Source organism: Astatotilapia calliptera, chromosome 1 (assembly GCF_900246225.1).
Source record: "Astatotilapia calliptera chromosome 1, fAstCal1.2, whole genome shotgun sequence".
In the NCBI taxonomy this organism is placed as follows: Eukaryota; Metazoa; Chordata; class Actinopteri; order Cichliformes; family Cichlidae; genus Astatotilapia; species Astatotilapia calliptera.
This window is the reverse complement of record NC_039302.1, coordinates 31,695,525-31,710,648: the sequence shown is the minus strand read 5'-3', so window position 1 is coordinate 31,710,648 and position 15,124 is coordinate 31,695,525. Positions and strand designations below refer to the sequence as shown.

Genomic DNA, 15,124 nt, shown 5'->3' with positions numbered 1-15,124 from the left:
CTCTTTGGTCTTGGCCATGGCGGAGTTTGGAGTCTGACTGTTTGAGGCTGTGGACAGGTGTCTTTTATACAGATGATGAGTTCAAACAGGTGCCATTCATACAGGTAACGAGTGGGGGACAGAAAAGCTTCTTACAGAAGACGTTACAGGTCTGTGAGAGCCAGAGATTTTCCTTGTTTGAGGTGACCAAATACTTATTTTCCACCCTGATTTACGAATAAATTCTTTACAAATCCTACCATGTGGATTCATGGATTTTTTTTTCACATTCTGTCTCTCACAGTTGAAGTGTACCTCTGGTGCAAATTACTGACCTCTGTCATCATTTTAAGTGGGGGAACTTGCACAATCGGTGGCTGACTAAATACTTTTTTGCCCCACTGTATATTATATACTGGCATTTTTAATGTATCTGGTTGTCATACTTGTACAATTTCCTTCATCAATGACAGATACTGAGGATTTCAATCATTTATGTCCAAGGTGGTGGTTGGTGGGGTGTTAGGGTTAGCCTCAGTAGACTACCTGCTCTACCTCCTGAACTACAGTTGTTCCCAACTTCCATTTGAAGCTGATTTAGGTGAAATAAAAACTGCTCTTTCCTCCCAAAGATAACATCTGTTCTTCTGCACAGAGATCAGTACCAGGACTGTAGTATTTGATAAGCCAGCGACAAACATTGTCCAAATATCACTGATAGCAGAATGTTTGTCCACAGCCGGCTTGTTTGCTGTGGTTGCTCAGCTGTCAAACAGCATGTGCCTGAGGATAACTTGGAATCTTGTTCTAGGTCTATTAGGCATAATTCATGGTTCACTGTTGCAACACAGTATAGTATGTTTGTAATTCAAAGCGAAAAGGTAGAAAAGACAACAAAAAACCCCATAACAATAGCACATAAACAAAGGGATTCAGACCTGATCCAAAAGTTAATGACCTGTCCCTTTGCCTCTCCTCCACCTCTGAGTTTCATTAAATTCAGCCGGTCAGTTTCAGGTACACGTGTAGATTACTATACACCCTGAAAATGAGTTGATATCTTTGTAGCTGCATGGGTTTTATGATTAACAATAGTGCAGTGCAGTATTCAAATGTCCCAATACCACACGTGTAGTACTTAACACATTATGCAGCAGGAATCCTGTCACTGTTTTGTAAATGATAGCTAAATACTTATCAGATTATATGCATTCAATTGACACAGCCAGTTGCCAGTTCCCAACTGTCACACATCAGAGTAATCACTTGGAAATGTCTCTTTGCTGGATGTTCTGTGCTATGCATAAATTTGCACTCTGAGCCATTTTCAAACACTCGAGGAGGACTGCTTCAATCAGTGGCAACACGGTGTCACAGTGTTATTGGGTTCTTGACTTTATTGCTATTGGATCATCAACTGGGAGGGAGGAAAGCCAATCCATCACCTGCATAGATCCATTCTGCTGCTAATCAGCTGCTTTCAGGCCCTGAAGGTCAACTGGATTTCTGGAGAATGTTTTAGTGTTTTAATAGTAAATAATGAGGAAGAAGACAGTAGGGCGATAAGGACATTAATCCATTAAACTAGGAGAGATGACAAGGACTAGTGTAGGATCACCACATGCTGCTGATGGAGCACAGTAAGGACTTACTTGACAAAACAACAAATTTAAAGAACAAGAACTAAGGGCTGATTGGCTCAAAGGACACTTGGAAAAGCGTAGTGACATAATTTTTTTTAATGCGTTTTTTTTTTGACAGTGTGGGAATTGACAAGGAGAAAGATGATATGATCTGATCACTGCTAAGCCTTTACCTTACACTCCTTTCCCCAGCTCATTAGGACCTCTCCTGTGTTATCTCTCCACAGTCACAGAAATAATCAAGGCACCATGGCTCTCATCTTTTACCTGCTTAATGTTTGTCTTGCATGTATGCTGTTTGCATCTGCAGATGTGAGTCATCTAAGGCCACGTATCCGTTAAAGTACAATAAATAAAAGCTGTCAAAAAGAGAGTGCACACAAGCAAATTTTCATCTTAAAAAAGGAACAACAAGCTTCTAATTTCTGCAATTTCTCCAGCTAAAAAGACCTTTTTAGTAAAGAAGACGTGTTGCCCCTGCACCATGTCTTTTCAAGCATTTTAGCATTTTGTGTGATTATGTAAAGTCAAGGACTCCAGGGGCAAACAGCTGAGCACACAGAGGACAATCTCAAGAGGCTTTTTGGGCTCTGTGTGCATATAAACACACATGGATAGATATGCTTGTGACAGGAAGTATGGTCAGTGGAGATGGGAAATGTATTGCATGTAAGGGGATGTAAGGTTATTAAAAAAATATTTAGGGTAGGAAAGAAAATCATCATACTTGTAACTATGAAAATCTTTCTGTATACCAATTTTAAAAAAAAAGAATAGAAAAAAACTTGAACTACACGCTTTTGGATTTATGTCAGAAATATTCTATAAATAAATAACATTTTCTTTGAATGCTCTCTTATCTATCCCTCAAATCGCATTAATCACCTGCACTGAAAAAAGTCAGATTTGTCAGATTTTTCTTTCTCACATTTATTATTGTTTTCATTTGAGTTCCTTCAGTAAAAAGTTTTCTTTGTCAGTTACTCTGCTTTCTAAGTAGTAAACAGTCGGACTAAAGCACCGTGACTTTAGATCACAGACAATAATCTGCAGTTTGCGCAGATCAGCCTGCAGCTCTGCCTGATATCAATGCAGAAAGACAGCAGCTTGCAGCCAACATGGCTTTGGGCAGCGCGCAGCTGACCTACCTTTTTATCCGTTACCGCTGACGTCAGAGGGCGCGGCCATTTTGTGAGAGGCGTCAATGAGACAGGAAAACAGGTGGCATGACTGTCAAATTAAAACCAAACCTAGTATTATTATTATTGTTGTCAGAAGTAGCTGTGTTGCTATATATCTTATATTTTATCTAATAGGAGAGCAGGTAGCACTGCCTGGTTGGCCTGTGCCTAATGCCTTACGTCCTTCTTAATGCAACTCTCAAGGAATTTGTGTCTTCCCATGTAATCAAACCGGGGATCTTTCACAAATGTTAGGGAAATGTGTATTATTCACTTATATTTCCTTCCAATAACAGGAGTAAAGCATTTCGTGGATTTACCCTGTGCTATAATCTATGTATGACATGTATATTTCGACATTTCCGACTTGTAGTGTTGTTGCTTTGCCACCTTTAAAAATAGTCCTGGATTTCTTGGGATGTCGGAAGTTTTTTTCAGCACCACTTCCTGTGTATGCACCTCCTAATGACCAAACACCAGTCACGTTATACACAGTTTTCACTTAAAGTAACTACACAGTTCCTTCACAGGTTTTATTTTGTGAATCATTAACAGGAAGTGTTTGATGAGTAGACCTGCGGAGATTAACGCTTGCTATGGCAGTTAAGGGGGAGGGCGGTGCTGATCCAGCGGAGGGCGTGGGGGTTGGGGGGGGGGGACAGTCCCGTTGAACGGAGCGGCTGGACGGACAGACATCTTCACCCTGTACAAACATACAGCAAAAGAAAAAGAAGAGAAAGAGCCGAAGAAACTTAACCAGGTCGGTTTGATTCGATTTTTTAATCCTCTCATTTTGACCCACAGAATAATCAAAAGAAGAGCGATAATTAAAGTTTGAATGATTCTCCAGATTTCAGGTTTTAGCAGTTTATACGTCCCAGGACGTGACAGAGTTCTCAGCTGTAAGAACGCGTCATATTTGCTAGGTTATTTTTTGTTTGTGAGGTGATGATATCTGAGGGGAAACGAGGACCATGTTGCTGAGGTGTTTCTGTTGTGTTTGTAGCGACTCTGTGCTGAATTGTTTGAACTTTTGGCTGTTTCCTGTTTTCTGTCACAGGGGAAGAGTGGTTGTTTTATGTAAGGATTAAACAACAGGATAACACAGACTGTGTAATCTTGTTTTTCATGTTTCTGAAAGCTTGTAGGTGTAGCTGGCCATTGAACAGAAAAGCCGTGTGCAGGTTCAGGACCTTGGACAGCTCCCGAGTCTGAAACACGCTGAAAAACACTTTACGCACAAAGCGAAACGTTTGTTCTCAAAGTGCCCCCCCAAAAATGAAAATCTGAAGTTAATCTATTCGTGAAACGAGGCAAACTGAAGCAGTAAGTCGTGAAAAATACCTGAATCTAGTTTCTGCGCTCTGGAAACAAGTGAGACAGCATTCGTTATCACACTTATTGTTTTTATAAAATGGCCAGGCTGTTTGTGGTTCAGATCTGTTTTAATCCAGAGGTCTGACTTTTCACCTTTCCTTCACTTCCTTTTTCCAGAGGACCGTACAGACACAGTGAACAGGGAGCCGTTAATGGTAACAGATCATTTTCATGAGGGAAAGATGGATGTTCGGTTAGGAGCGTCAGGTGCAAGAAAAACAGAAGCAGAAAAAAAAGATCAGAGGTCAGCATATAAGTATTTGAAATAATTATTTTAAGATGCTAGTTTTTAAGGCCCTGTCTGAGAAAACGTGTACAATAGTCACTCCTATGACTGAAGCTGCGCAGTTGCGACATTAAGGTTGAATTTTGTTATGAATTTTGATTATGAATTTAACTCAAGTTAAAGTAGAAACTGCTCCAGTCTTTCTCCCCTTCCTGCATGTGCACCTGTGTTAATGTCAGAGAGGACAAAGAGCTCAGGCCGACTCTTAAGCAGATCAACACGTGTGTGTGTGTGTGTGTGTGTGTGTGTGTGTGTGTGTGTGTGTGTGTGTGTGTGTGTGTGTGTGTGTTGTCTTTTTTTGGCAGCCTGGTGTTGTTTGTAACTCGATGTAAACAGGTGGATATTTCAATTAGGGCAGGAAATGACTGCAGCACACCCAACATGGACTAATTGAAGCATATCCAACTTCCAGTCAATTCTATGTCCTATGTTGTATTTTGGTTTTGCTGCTGCTTTAAATTATGGAGTGCAAATGCATCCAGCATGTAAAAAAAAATATCAATCTCAGCTGCAACAGGTGAACTTTACTTCTAACAATTTGTTAAATTTAATTAATAATGTTTTCCTAGGACTTCCTGTGTTTTCTTGTCTATTTTTTCCTCCCTTACTTCCTGTTTTACTTTGATAATATGTTTTCTTGTGTCTCTGGTTGCTTTGCTTCACTTGCTTCACTTTCTCTCTTTATGGTCTGCTCCTGTAGGATTCCTGGTTTATTTTCTGGAGTTATTCCACTGAGTTTTGGTTTTTCCTTGTACTGGATTATTGTTGGACATATTCTGCTCTTCTTCAGTTTATTAAACTTACTTTTGTTTTGTTTTTTTCACCTTAAGAAATCTTAAATGTGTCCTACAGTTGTGTCCTGATTTTGCTGAAAGCTGGTGTACAGTGAACCAAGCAGTGTTGGTCAAGTTACTTGAAAAAAGTAATCAGTAACTAATTACTGATTACTCCCCCAAAAAGTAATCCCGTTACTTTACTGATTACTTATTTTCAAAAGTAATTAATTACTTAGTTACTTAGTTACTTAGTTACTTTTTAAAAACACGATTTACAACCTGAAGAGGTGATAAAGTGATAGATCTTTCAGCCCAATTCTACTTTTTCTACATAATCCATCATACAAAATGTAATCAAATGGAAAAGTCTCTTTTTTTAACTTGTTTTATCAGTTTTAATCTTTCAACTTTATGCATCAAGCAAAACATTTAATTATATGCAACATTCTCTGACTTGAATAAATTAGTTTAACATTTAAACCTATTTTCTACACATTCCAGCACATAAAATAAAATATTTTTTGTGTTTTCACTCACTCTTTCAAACAGATGCAAGTAAAACACAGCAGAAAATAAATAAAGTCAAAGACTCAGCGGTCCTTTTGCTCTATTTTCACCTGTAAAGCAGGAGCAGGGTAGGCGGAGGGTTACCCTGGTGCAGGTGTGCTGCGGTCAGTTGAAGAATCCGCGCAAGTGTCTCTGTGAGTTTCCCATCACGTCGTAGCTACTCGGTGCTTGCTCGGAAGTTTAGGGGTTTTTTTCGCTGTAAAAAGAAGTTTTCTTCCCACGCACGATGGACGCTAATGTTTTTGTCACTTTTTATGGAATCAAACTCAAAGTAAGGTCAGTACTTCCACACTTTAAACGCTGCACGCTCATACTCTCTCCCGCACTCGATATATTATCCATTGTTGATCTGCACACAGCTGCTGTCACCAACGTCGCACTTGCTTACGTCACTGTCATGAGACATTCTCGCAAAAAAAATCACGGTTTTAGTAACGCAGTAACGCAGCGTTCCTACGGGAAAGTAACGGTAATCTAATTACCGATTTTGCAATAGTAATCCCTTACTTTACTCGTTACTTGAAAAAAGTAATCAGATTACAGTAACGCGTTACAAGTAACGCGTTACTGCCCATCTCTGGAACCAAGTGTAACTGGTTTGGTTGATGAAATGTTAATTGCAGCTGTTTGCTTTTCCTGGAGCCGAAATGTTATGATTAACATGAACCCAGGGTGCTCAAATAATTAGCTTCCTGGTGAGAAAGTGCTTCCTGCTTTCATTAGCACATACCTGCCCCCCACCATGATCAATCCCCCATCCTCCCCCACAGCACCTATCACTCACCACTCTGTCACCCTGCCCACAAAGAGGTGAGAAATTACCACCAGTCTCCCGCTACATCTGTCAAACACGCACACATGCCACAAACAGCGTAGCAAACTTTTCCTCTCCTTCCTCTTCATTCGATACTTAAATGTACTCCCCTTGCTATTTATTCATTTTGCTCTTTACGCCTTCCTGTTAAATTTCAGTGCAATCGTCTGTGAAATTGCCACATGATAGACAAACCCGAGTGATTATGCGCCCAGATCACAATCTCACTTATTAACTTTGAGCAATAAAATGAGTGCGGGGATCTTCTTCTGGCAATGACTTCCCTTTTTTATTTTACCCTGTGAGGTTTTTATAAACACATGCACTCTTTAAACTAGTTTGGGCAGCACATCATTTATCAATCTAGGGCTGAGAGGGGCAGATGTTTTAAGAAGCCCTCCAGTATATTTTGATTGCACCCGCAGGGTTAATTTTTAAAGCTGAGTCAGTCAGAATGAGTGCTGCTTACAGAGTTTAGCTTTAACAGGGTGAGTTTTTATCAGTTTAAGTTCTTTTCACCATACAAAACAATTTACAGATGAAATAGACTGATATACACTCACCAGTTTGTTGGGGACACCTGTTCAACTGCCCTCATCAAATCAGATAATCACACTTTACTGGGTGAAAATCCCAGTGCTCAAAGGAGAATAGGAAGATGATTTTGAGATGACAGGAAGACAACCGTAACTCAAATATCCACTCATTATAACTAAGGTAGGCGCATCTACGGACACAAAATAACAACAAACACAAAGCAAACAAGCAAAAAATTGGTCTTGGCAAATGTAAATGCAGAATTTCAAAATCTGTGCACTTCTAATTTTAAAGAATCCAGCAGCAGTAGCACCAACAAAGAGCAATTACTGGTTTAGAACTTGAAATGCTAAATGCGGAACACGAGATTTCATATCTAAAGATTATTGCACATTTCTTTAACACTTTGTTTCATGTCTGGCCAACTTAATGTAACTTAAAGGCACCTTTGTCTTTTACCTCCAATCACAGTATGTTCGATGAAATGGGTGGATCTGTTTCAGTAAAAAAACACGTCTTTTCACAAGTAAATATGGATGTAAAAATGTTAAAATACATATTAAAACTCTTACATTTTTGCAAATATCTAAATAAGAGATGCAGTTTATGCATGTGTTGGACATCAAGGATAGACAAAGAAATACTTAATGTTGTTTGTTCTGTATTTTGATCCTGGTGCTTCATCAAATTATCATTTATAAAACATTCAAAATGGTGATATGATCCTTCTTATTGATCACAATGGCGTTATCGAGTTGCAGTAACTCGATTCCTTTGATGGCTTCAGTTTTACCCTTACAGCAAGGTTAAAGTCGGTGCAACACCAAAAGTACAAATCCTTTTGCAAAGAAGCCGCGATTATCTTTTAAGGATGTTTATGTTTTTGTTGTTAGCACAAGCATGTGATAACTCTAATCCTGTTGTCCACGCAGGAGGAGAACCATGCTGTTTTTACATCCTTTTCCCCCATTTGTCACACGTACAAACAGAAGAGTGTGTTTTTACCTAATATATACAGCTCTATATGTGCCTGTCAACAATCTGCATGTCTAAATGAGTGCGCACAGAGACGTATACTGACAGGTGTCCATTTGAATGTATACATGTAGAGAAGAAATGGAGGAGAGGAGATTGTGTGCGCATGTGTGTGTGTGTGTGTGTGTGTGCTCTAGGTTTTGTGTGTGTTTGTGAGAGCAGAAGTGAGAGAGAGGCTGTGAATGTCAAAGTGAAAGAAAAGCATGCAAAAGAGAGGAAGAGTGGTCTGTGTGTTATGTAAGTGTGTGTGTGTGTGTTCTGTAGGCCTGCAGATTAATCCAGTGGGTTTTATCCTCAGTGAATGGGACAGTGGGGCTTTGCAGTGATTATCCCTGGAGGCCACAGATGATTGCTTTGAATTTCTTGCATGTCCGACACTGCCACGTTTGCCTGCCTGCGCATTGTTCTGTCTGCCGACTTTATTGGCAATACTGTGACGCTCCGTAAAAGTTAAAAGGCCATAAAATTGGAGAGCGTGGTAGATGCTTTATATATTATTCTTAATATGTGGAAGGTTTTACTGGAATAATGTGTCTTTAATTGTGCAAAGTAGTTTAACCGGCTGTGTTAATGTAAAGTTTAATGTGTACTTTCTTTCTGACCAGCTACTCCGCCTCCTCATGTCTGTCTTTCCATAAGTCTGCTTCTCTGTTAATCTGAACCGCAGCTTTCTGCCTGTCTGTCTCTACTTTGGATTATATAACGAGGAAATATCAGAATTGCAATCTGCTCCATCATCCCTGCTCAGCTGAGACAAAAATGGCTGAATGCTGGGAACCTGCCCCCTCCATATGTTTTGGCTTTCCTAAAGGTGTCAAAATCAGAGCCTGGCATCTTAAAAGGTGCATTTTTGTATGCTTGTTGCCAGGTGGTCGACCATTTGCCTCTTATGTCATTGATGTTTGGCTGGGAAGTCATCACGTTACAGTACAGTTTATCTAGAAATATATAAATCCCTTTGATTTTGAAGCATAAATGGAAAATATAAGAAATGAAGCCATTTTGGTGGCTTTTTAAAAAAATAACAAGTCTTAATATTTTCCTATGCTTTTCCTCAATGATTTTCCACGGCAGATTTCTCTCTGTGTGTCTATCCTGCCTCTCCACAGGGAATGTGTTAATTCGTTATAGCCATATTGTCACTGCGGGCGTTGCTTTGGGCAGGACACCAGCTTGTTCCATTCACACTCCACCACTATGGTCAACCTGGATGGTTGTCAGGAGGCTTGATTATAAAGCTGTTCTCTCAGTAACTGACATTCATCCTGCTTTTTTGAGTCCTTTTAATTTAAAAGTCATAATTTCTTTAATTTTTAGAAGCCTTGCTTTGGGCCACCTTGACATTACATCTACAGGAGCTTTTGTAAGCCCCGATCTTAAATTCACATTTCTTGGAGGACTTTCCAGTGAATTTTCCAGTGTCTCCTAACTTTTCCCACAAAGTTAGAAGCACAGAACTGTTCAAAATATCTTGTTAAGCTGAAACATTAAGATTTCTATTCACTGGAACTAAGGAGCCAAGGCGAGCCCCCCAAATGCATCCCCAAACCATTATCCCTCCTCCACCAAACGTCACAGCTGGGACAGTGAAGTCATGAAGGTAATGTTTCTAGCTTTTGTCAAACCCAGACTCATCCATCAAACTGCCACGTAGAGGGGTGTTATTTATCAGTATGCAGAATGTGTTTCCACTACTCCAGAGTGGGTGTGCTTTACACCACTATGAATTCAATAATTCTGCAGATATCTGGCCAGCAGACCATTGGACTGGTGCTTATAAGTAAGTAAGTAAGTAAGTAAAGTTTATTTATTAAGCGCTTTTCATAGACAGGTAGTCACAAAGCGCTGTGTCTTTCTACTCAATTTGAGCACTAAAGCGCTTTCTACTATAAGTAGTACTACAGCGCTTTTGTTTATGCCTAAGGACTTTGACTAATATCTACATCTACACTCACACTCGAATAGTCAAGGCACTTGTATAAAAATTCACCCCTGTGCAGAAATTAGCTATAGAGACCCAAACTCTTTTTGTAGCAGGTTGTAAACATGCTTATTTCTGCAGTAAGGTTGCATATTTTACCAAAGGAGTCTATGGTTTTACTCACATTTGGAGACAGCCTCGAGCAACCAGCAGAGGAACTCTTTTGGCTTTGTTTTTCAGCCCCAGAGGTTGCTGCTGCCGCTGCTGCTCAGTCTGTGCATTTGTGCATGTTTTGATGTTGGCCCATGTATGCAGCAGCAGCAGTCAGGCGTAAACGGGTGGGTGAACTGTCTGAATGGTTTAGCCCTCAGGCTCTCATCATGCTCTCTGTCCAGGTCACATCTTGGCACGTGTATTTATTGTTTATAGGTCAACATGGTGGTACAGTGTTTATGCAGGAGTGGTTTTTATGACTGGAATTCTGCAATTTTTTTTGTTGTTGTCTGTACCGATATAACAGACACATTGTTTCTGCATAAGCTTCAAATTATCCAACAGATCAGTTTGGGTCAGGTGATACTGTAAAAATCCTGATCCTTCACTATCGTGTGGATTTATCTGATGTAATACAAAGGTTGTCTGAGAATGGATAATGTAATAAATCAAGTGTCAGTGGCCACTTTAGCTCCTGAGTCACTACAGTTACTTTTAGCTTTGCCCAGCCAAGAGAAAATCAACTTGAAAAGCCATTAGTACATACGGGGGATGGATGCAAGTGTATCTGAGCATGAGTGTGTTTGTGAGTGTGTGTGTGTGAAATGGAAAGGTATCAGCCTTTTCATCTTAACAGCAGTCTGTCTGACGCAAGATGGAAAAGTATCCTTGCAGGGTTACGCAGCTTTCCGTGCGTAGGATGGATGTTGATCTTGATAGACATTGAGATTTTATATTTAGTGATTAGTTTATTGATTTCTCTTTCCAATTTCCTAAATTTTTTTTAAAAACAAATAGGCCTGCACAGGATTTAGAACCCCTACAGTTTTATTATTCTTGAGTCCGAACACTGAAACCCACAAAACAGGAAACATGCCGTGTTTCTCAAACTGTGAACCCCACTAGTACTGCGCTGAGCAACAGCAGACGAGATGTAAAACTAGATCTTTGTTAAAAATGTATTTTTTTTTTAAAATGAGACAAGCTTTTTGGGATTCTTATATTGGGCATGTGAGAAAAAAACCTTTAAAAACCACTGATTTATTGAACTACAGAGGAAGCGGGGCAAGTAGTTTGCCTCTGGGATCTATAACAGACACGGAAGGTGCAGGTGGAAAATCTGGAGAAGAGAGTTGAGGGCATCAGAGGTCACAACAAGAACTGCAAGCCTAGAGAGGAACTTATTCCCTAAACACTGTCCAGGGTTGAAGAGCTGGGGTTCATATACTGCCCGTTGGTGATCAGTTGATGCATGTCAGGTATGTGAACAAAGGAACTGGCAGGAACTGGAGAGAAGTCACATCTCAGGAATTCACACAAAATAAGTCAGCTATATGAAGAGGGAGAGAAACCTCCACTGCATGGATTCTGATGTCACGGCTTTGCAATGCACAACAATAAAAACGTTATTAACTAATATTTTATTGACTAAAAAATAGCTCACCTGCATATGTAAACAGTATTTATTTACTTTACCTCCAGGATCTTTCAGGTCAAGGATGACTTGGCATAATGTAGTCAAAGAATTTCACACATTATAAAAACTAAATGATATAACACATTAACTGCCAATGCCTATCATTAAAGCATATACATTATAATGTTGTTTGCTGCAAAGACATACCTGCATTTGAGTTTCAGCAGGTAAGAGGTGTAAACCTGCAAAGTGGCAATCAGGAGATGAACTTTTCAGTCCCTCCTTCGTTAGGTTTGTTTGGCTTAAAATCAAAAGTAGTATTTACATGAGTGTTTCTGCATCTTATCTTTCTTATCCAGATGTTCACATGTTGCACATATGATGTGTCAGCAGGTTAGGATTGGAAAAGAGTGCAAAAGCACCTGTAAACACACAGTATATGTGTGTAGCACACTGCTGTTGCATTATTGACCTGGCTCCATCCAATAAATAATGAAACATAGTTATGCTTTGAAGTGGTGGATGTTGCTTCGTCCCACCCTTAACACACAAACGCAGCAGTATCTGCTCCACTGCTGCTCGCCTTCTTGTCCTTGGTCCTGTTCATCACATGTGGGGTTTTTTTTTCAGTTTCTTGGGTTCTCGGTCTAGAGAAGTGTTAACCTTCTCCCACACATTTTCTTTTGTGTGATGTGTTTCTGCAAATTATTATTAGGAGAGAAAATGACAAGGAAAAACTGGTTGCATGCCTGTTTTATAAAAACTGACTTTTGTCAGTGTTATGAAGCTTTTTGTTGCAGTCTCATTTATCTACTGCTGTGCAGAAGCTCCAGAGGCACTGAAGTGAAACAATACAAAAAGTCAGGTTTGGTTCAAATAGAGGAGGGAGTGAGTGAACAGGAGGGTGTTAAATGTCATCCCAATAGAGATTTGTTTTCTGCCTTTAGTCATAATTACTAATGTCACCTCTGGTACCCTCAGCGCTTCTGGTGCACTACCAGAGATTTCTGCAGTAATGAGAACAAAAGGTGTGAGAAATCTTTTCTTGCTGGGCGGAACTGCAACCTTTCCACAAACCCAGTGACTCCACAGTCTTCATTTCAGTGCCATTAAGTACTGCACATCCAGATTTCATTGCAATTATGCAAAGAAAGGAAGATTATAGGAACAGAAGTGCTCATTTTCACTAGCAACCCAAGTAACCTGAAAAATCCCCCATATGAAAGAGAAGGAAAAGTGCAGCAGCTATCCTAAAAATACAATAAATAAACATATAAATCTCAGGTTTAGGTTAGTGCTTCTATAAGCCTGTGAGAAACATACAGCCAACAAACTGATGGACTGACCTCGTTTCTCTTGACTCTCAGATTCAGTGCTGCCACGGTGTCCTGATGTCCTATTTTCTTCACAAACATTGTTTATCTCCAATGAACACGGCACTTGATTGATGGCGGTGTACTCGGTCTAACGGAGACCGTTTGTCACAACAGACTGACAGTCTGCTGGATGCTAAACATGAGCCTCTTCACTTTTTAAATCCTGATTCTGTCCTGTGTTAATGTTGCATAGAGTGTAACTGTGCACTTATGGTTGTATCTAAATTTATTTTGTTCCTTTACTGCAGACTAGTGCTAACATCTTCTAAAAAAATTTCTTTGCGGTTATATGTTGGTGTTTGTTAGATGTGACTCAGTTATTGTTTGTTTGGAAGCCTTTGATGTGAAGCTACGATATGATATGAAACAAGCCAGCACATGATGATTTTTGTTGCTGTGTGATGAGCATGGTGAGTGACGAATCAGTGTTAAGCTGACCTCAGCATTTTTCATTTCCTCCAGTGACATGTTGACATGATCCCCCGACTCACATGCCAGTGGATCATGTCAGCAAACTTGGGTGCAACTAGGGGGATGCTAACCGTGCTTGATCACTGTGTGAGGTTTTTTTTTTTGTAGCAACAATTTTAGTTCAGCTTTGGTAATATATATTAAATCTGACCATTTAGATACGTTAGCTATCAGGGTTGGTTGAGTTCATTATTTTTATTTTATTTATGTTACTCATGTGTGATTGGGGAACTGCTGTCGCCCATATATCATCCCCAGAGAGTATAAAACATGGACGTAGCTTCTGAGTCTGAAAAATGAAGCCAAATGAGAACTTTCCTTCTCTCTGATGTTCAAAAAGACTTCTCGTTCTATAGAAGTTTAGGTGGAATGGGCCTCAGCTTTAACCTCTGAAAACATTTTCTCATGAGTTTCTGGACTCAGTTGCTTATTTCAAATGATACAAAGAAGTATAAAGTCAATTTTGTCAATTTTGGTCATTCTAAGAGTCAGAAAGGAAGATTATCCTCCTTTAAGCCTGTGGCTTTAAAGTTAGACCACACCTCATTTGTCACAAAGAAGGAATTTCAAAACACAACATTGGTGAAAATGAAAATACTAATTTAGGCTTTATAACGGTGTCAAAGCAACGGTTGATGTGACGCTGCCTACATCCTACATTTATACTGTCTATAGTTTGAAGACAACAAATGCTCAAGCACACTAGCATCAGTGAAAGGAAACACAAAACTTTCCTGCACCTCTGTGCACGCCAGTGTGTTCTGTATATCAGGCATATTGTACAGCAACTGAGAGAACAGCCTTAAATCTGAGTGTTACAGCTCATGAACGAAGGCTTATTTGCTTTGCCTCACCTGCGCACACCTCAGCAAATATATAAATAATCACTGGTGTGTGTCTTAAGTGCCTGTTGTAATTTGCTCCAGCAACATTTTGTGTTTTAATATCAGCAAGATATGAAAATGTGCTCCACTTTACTCCAGAGGAGATGATTTGAAGATGATTCACACACACCATGTGAGAAACACATTATATTAAAACAATAACTCACTGAAAACATATGATTCATCATGTGAATGGACTTCAGTTTGCTAGTCATATCTCTCTGAGTTTTTATTAGATGAAAATGTTTATTTTTCCAAAGTAAATACATTTTATTTTTCATAGAGGTAGATGCTTTTAAAGCGGGGTTTTCAAAGTGGGATTTGTGTTTGTGTCCTTTAACTGTTTTTCTTTGTTTTTGACTAAAATAATTTGTCGCTAGATTCTTCCACGACTGGAGCTCCACAGTGGCGTGTTCATCGTGACAGTCCTAATCCATTCTCCTTCTGGAGCTTCGTTGCTGCTCTTTTCTTTGGACCATCTGCATATTTATAATGAAAAATGTGAAATGTCTGATTCTGAAACACAACATCAACACTCTCTCTCATCGAGGTCATGTCCTTGTTATTTTCAAACCTTCTCTCATCCTGTTTCCACATCTACCTTCAACAGCTTTCAGGATTAATGCTATTAATATTATCAATCAATT

The 15,124-nt window shown here is 39.5% G+C and overlaps 1 protein-coding gene across 2 annotated transcripts in view; it reads left to right on the top strand.

The window, feature by feature from the left end:
* The first annotated feature begins 3,451 nt into the window (after positions 1 to 3,451).
* Positions 3,452 to 15,124, top strand: part of LOC113026071 (synaptosomal-associated protein 25-B) — a 41,607-nt gene continuing 29,934 nt past the window's right edge. For both annotated transcript variants that reach the window (XM_026174499.1, XM_026174506.1), the window contains exon 1: positions 3,452 to 3,563. The gene's annotated coding sequence lies outside the window, so the exon portion shown is untranslated. The remainder of the gene's footprint in view (positions 3,564 to 15,124) is intronic.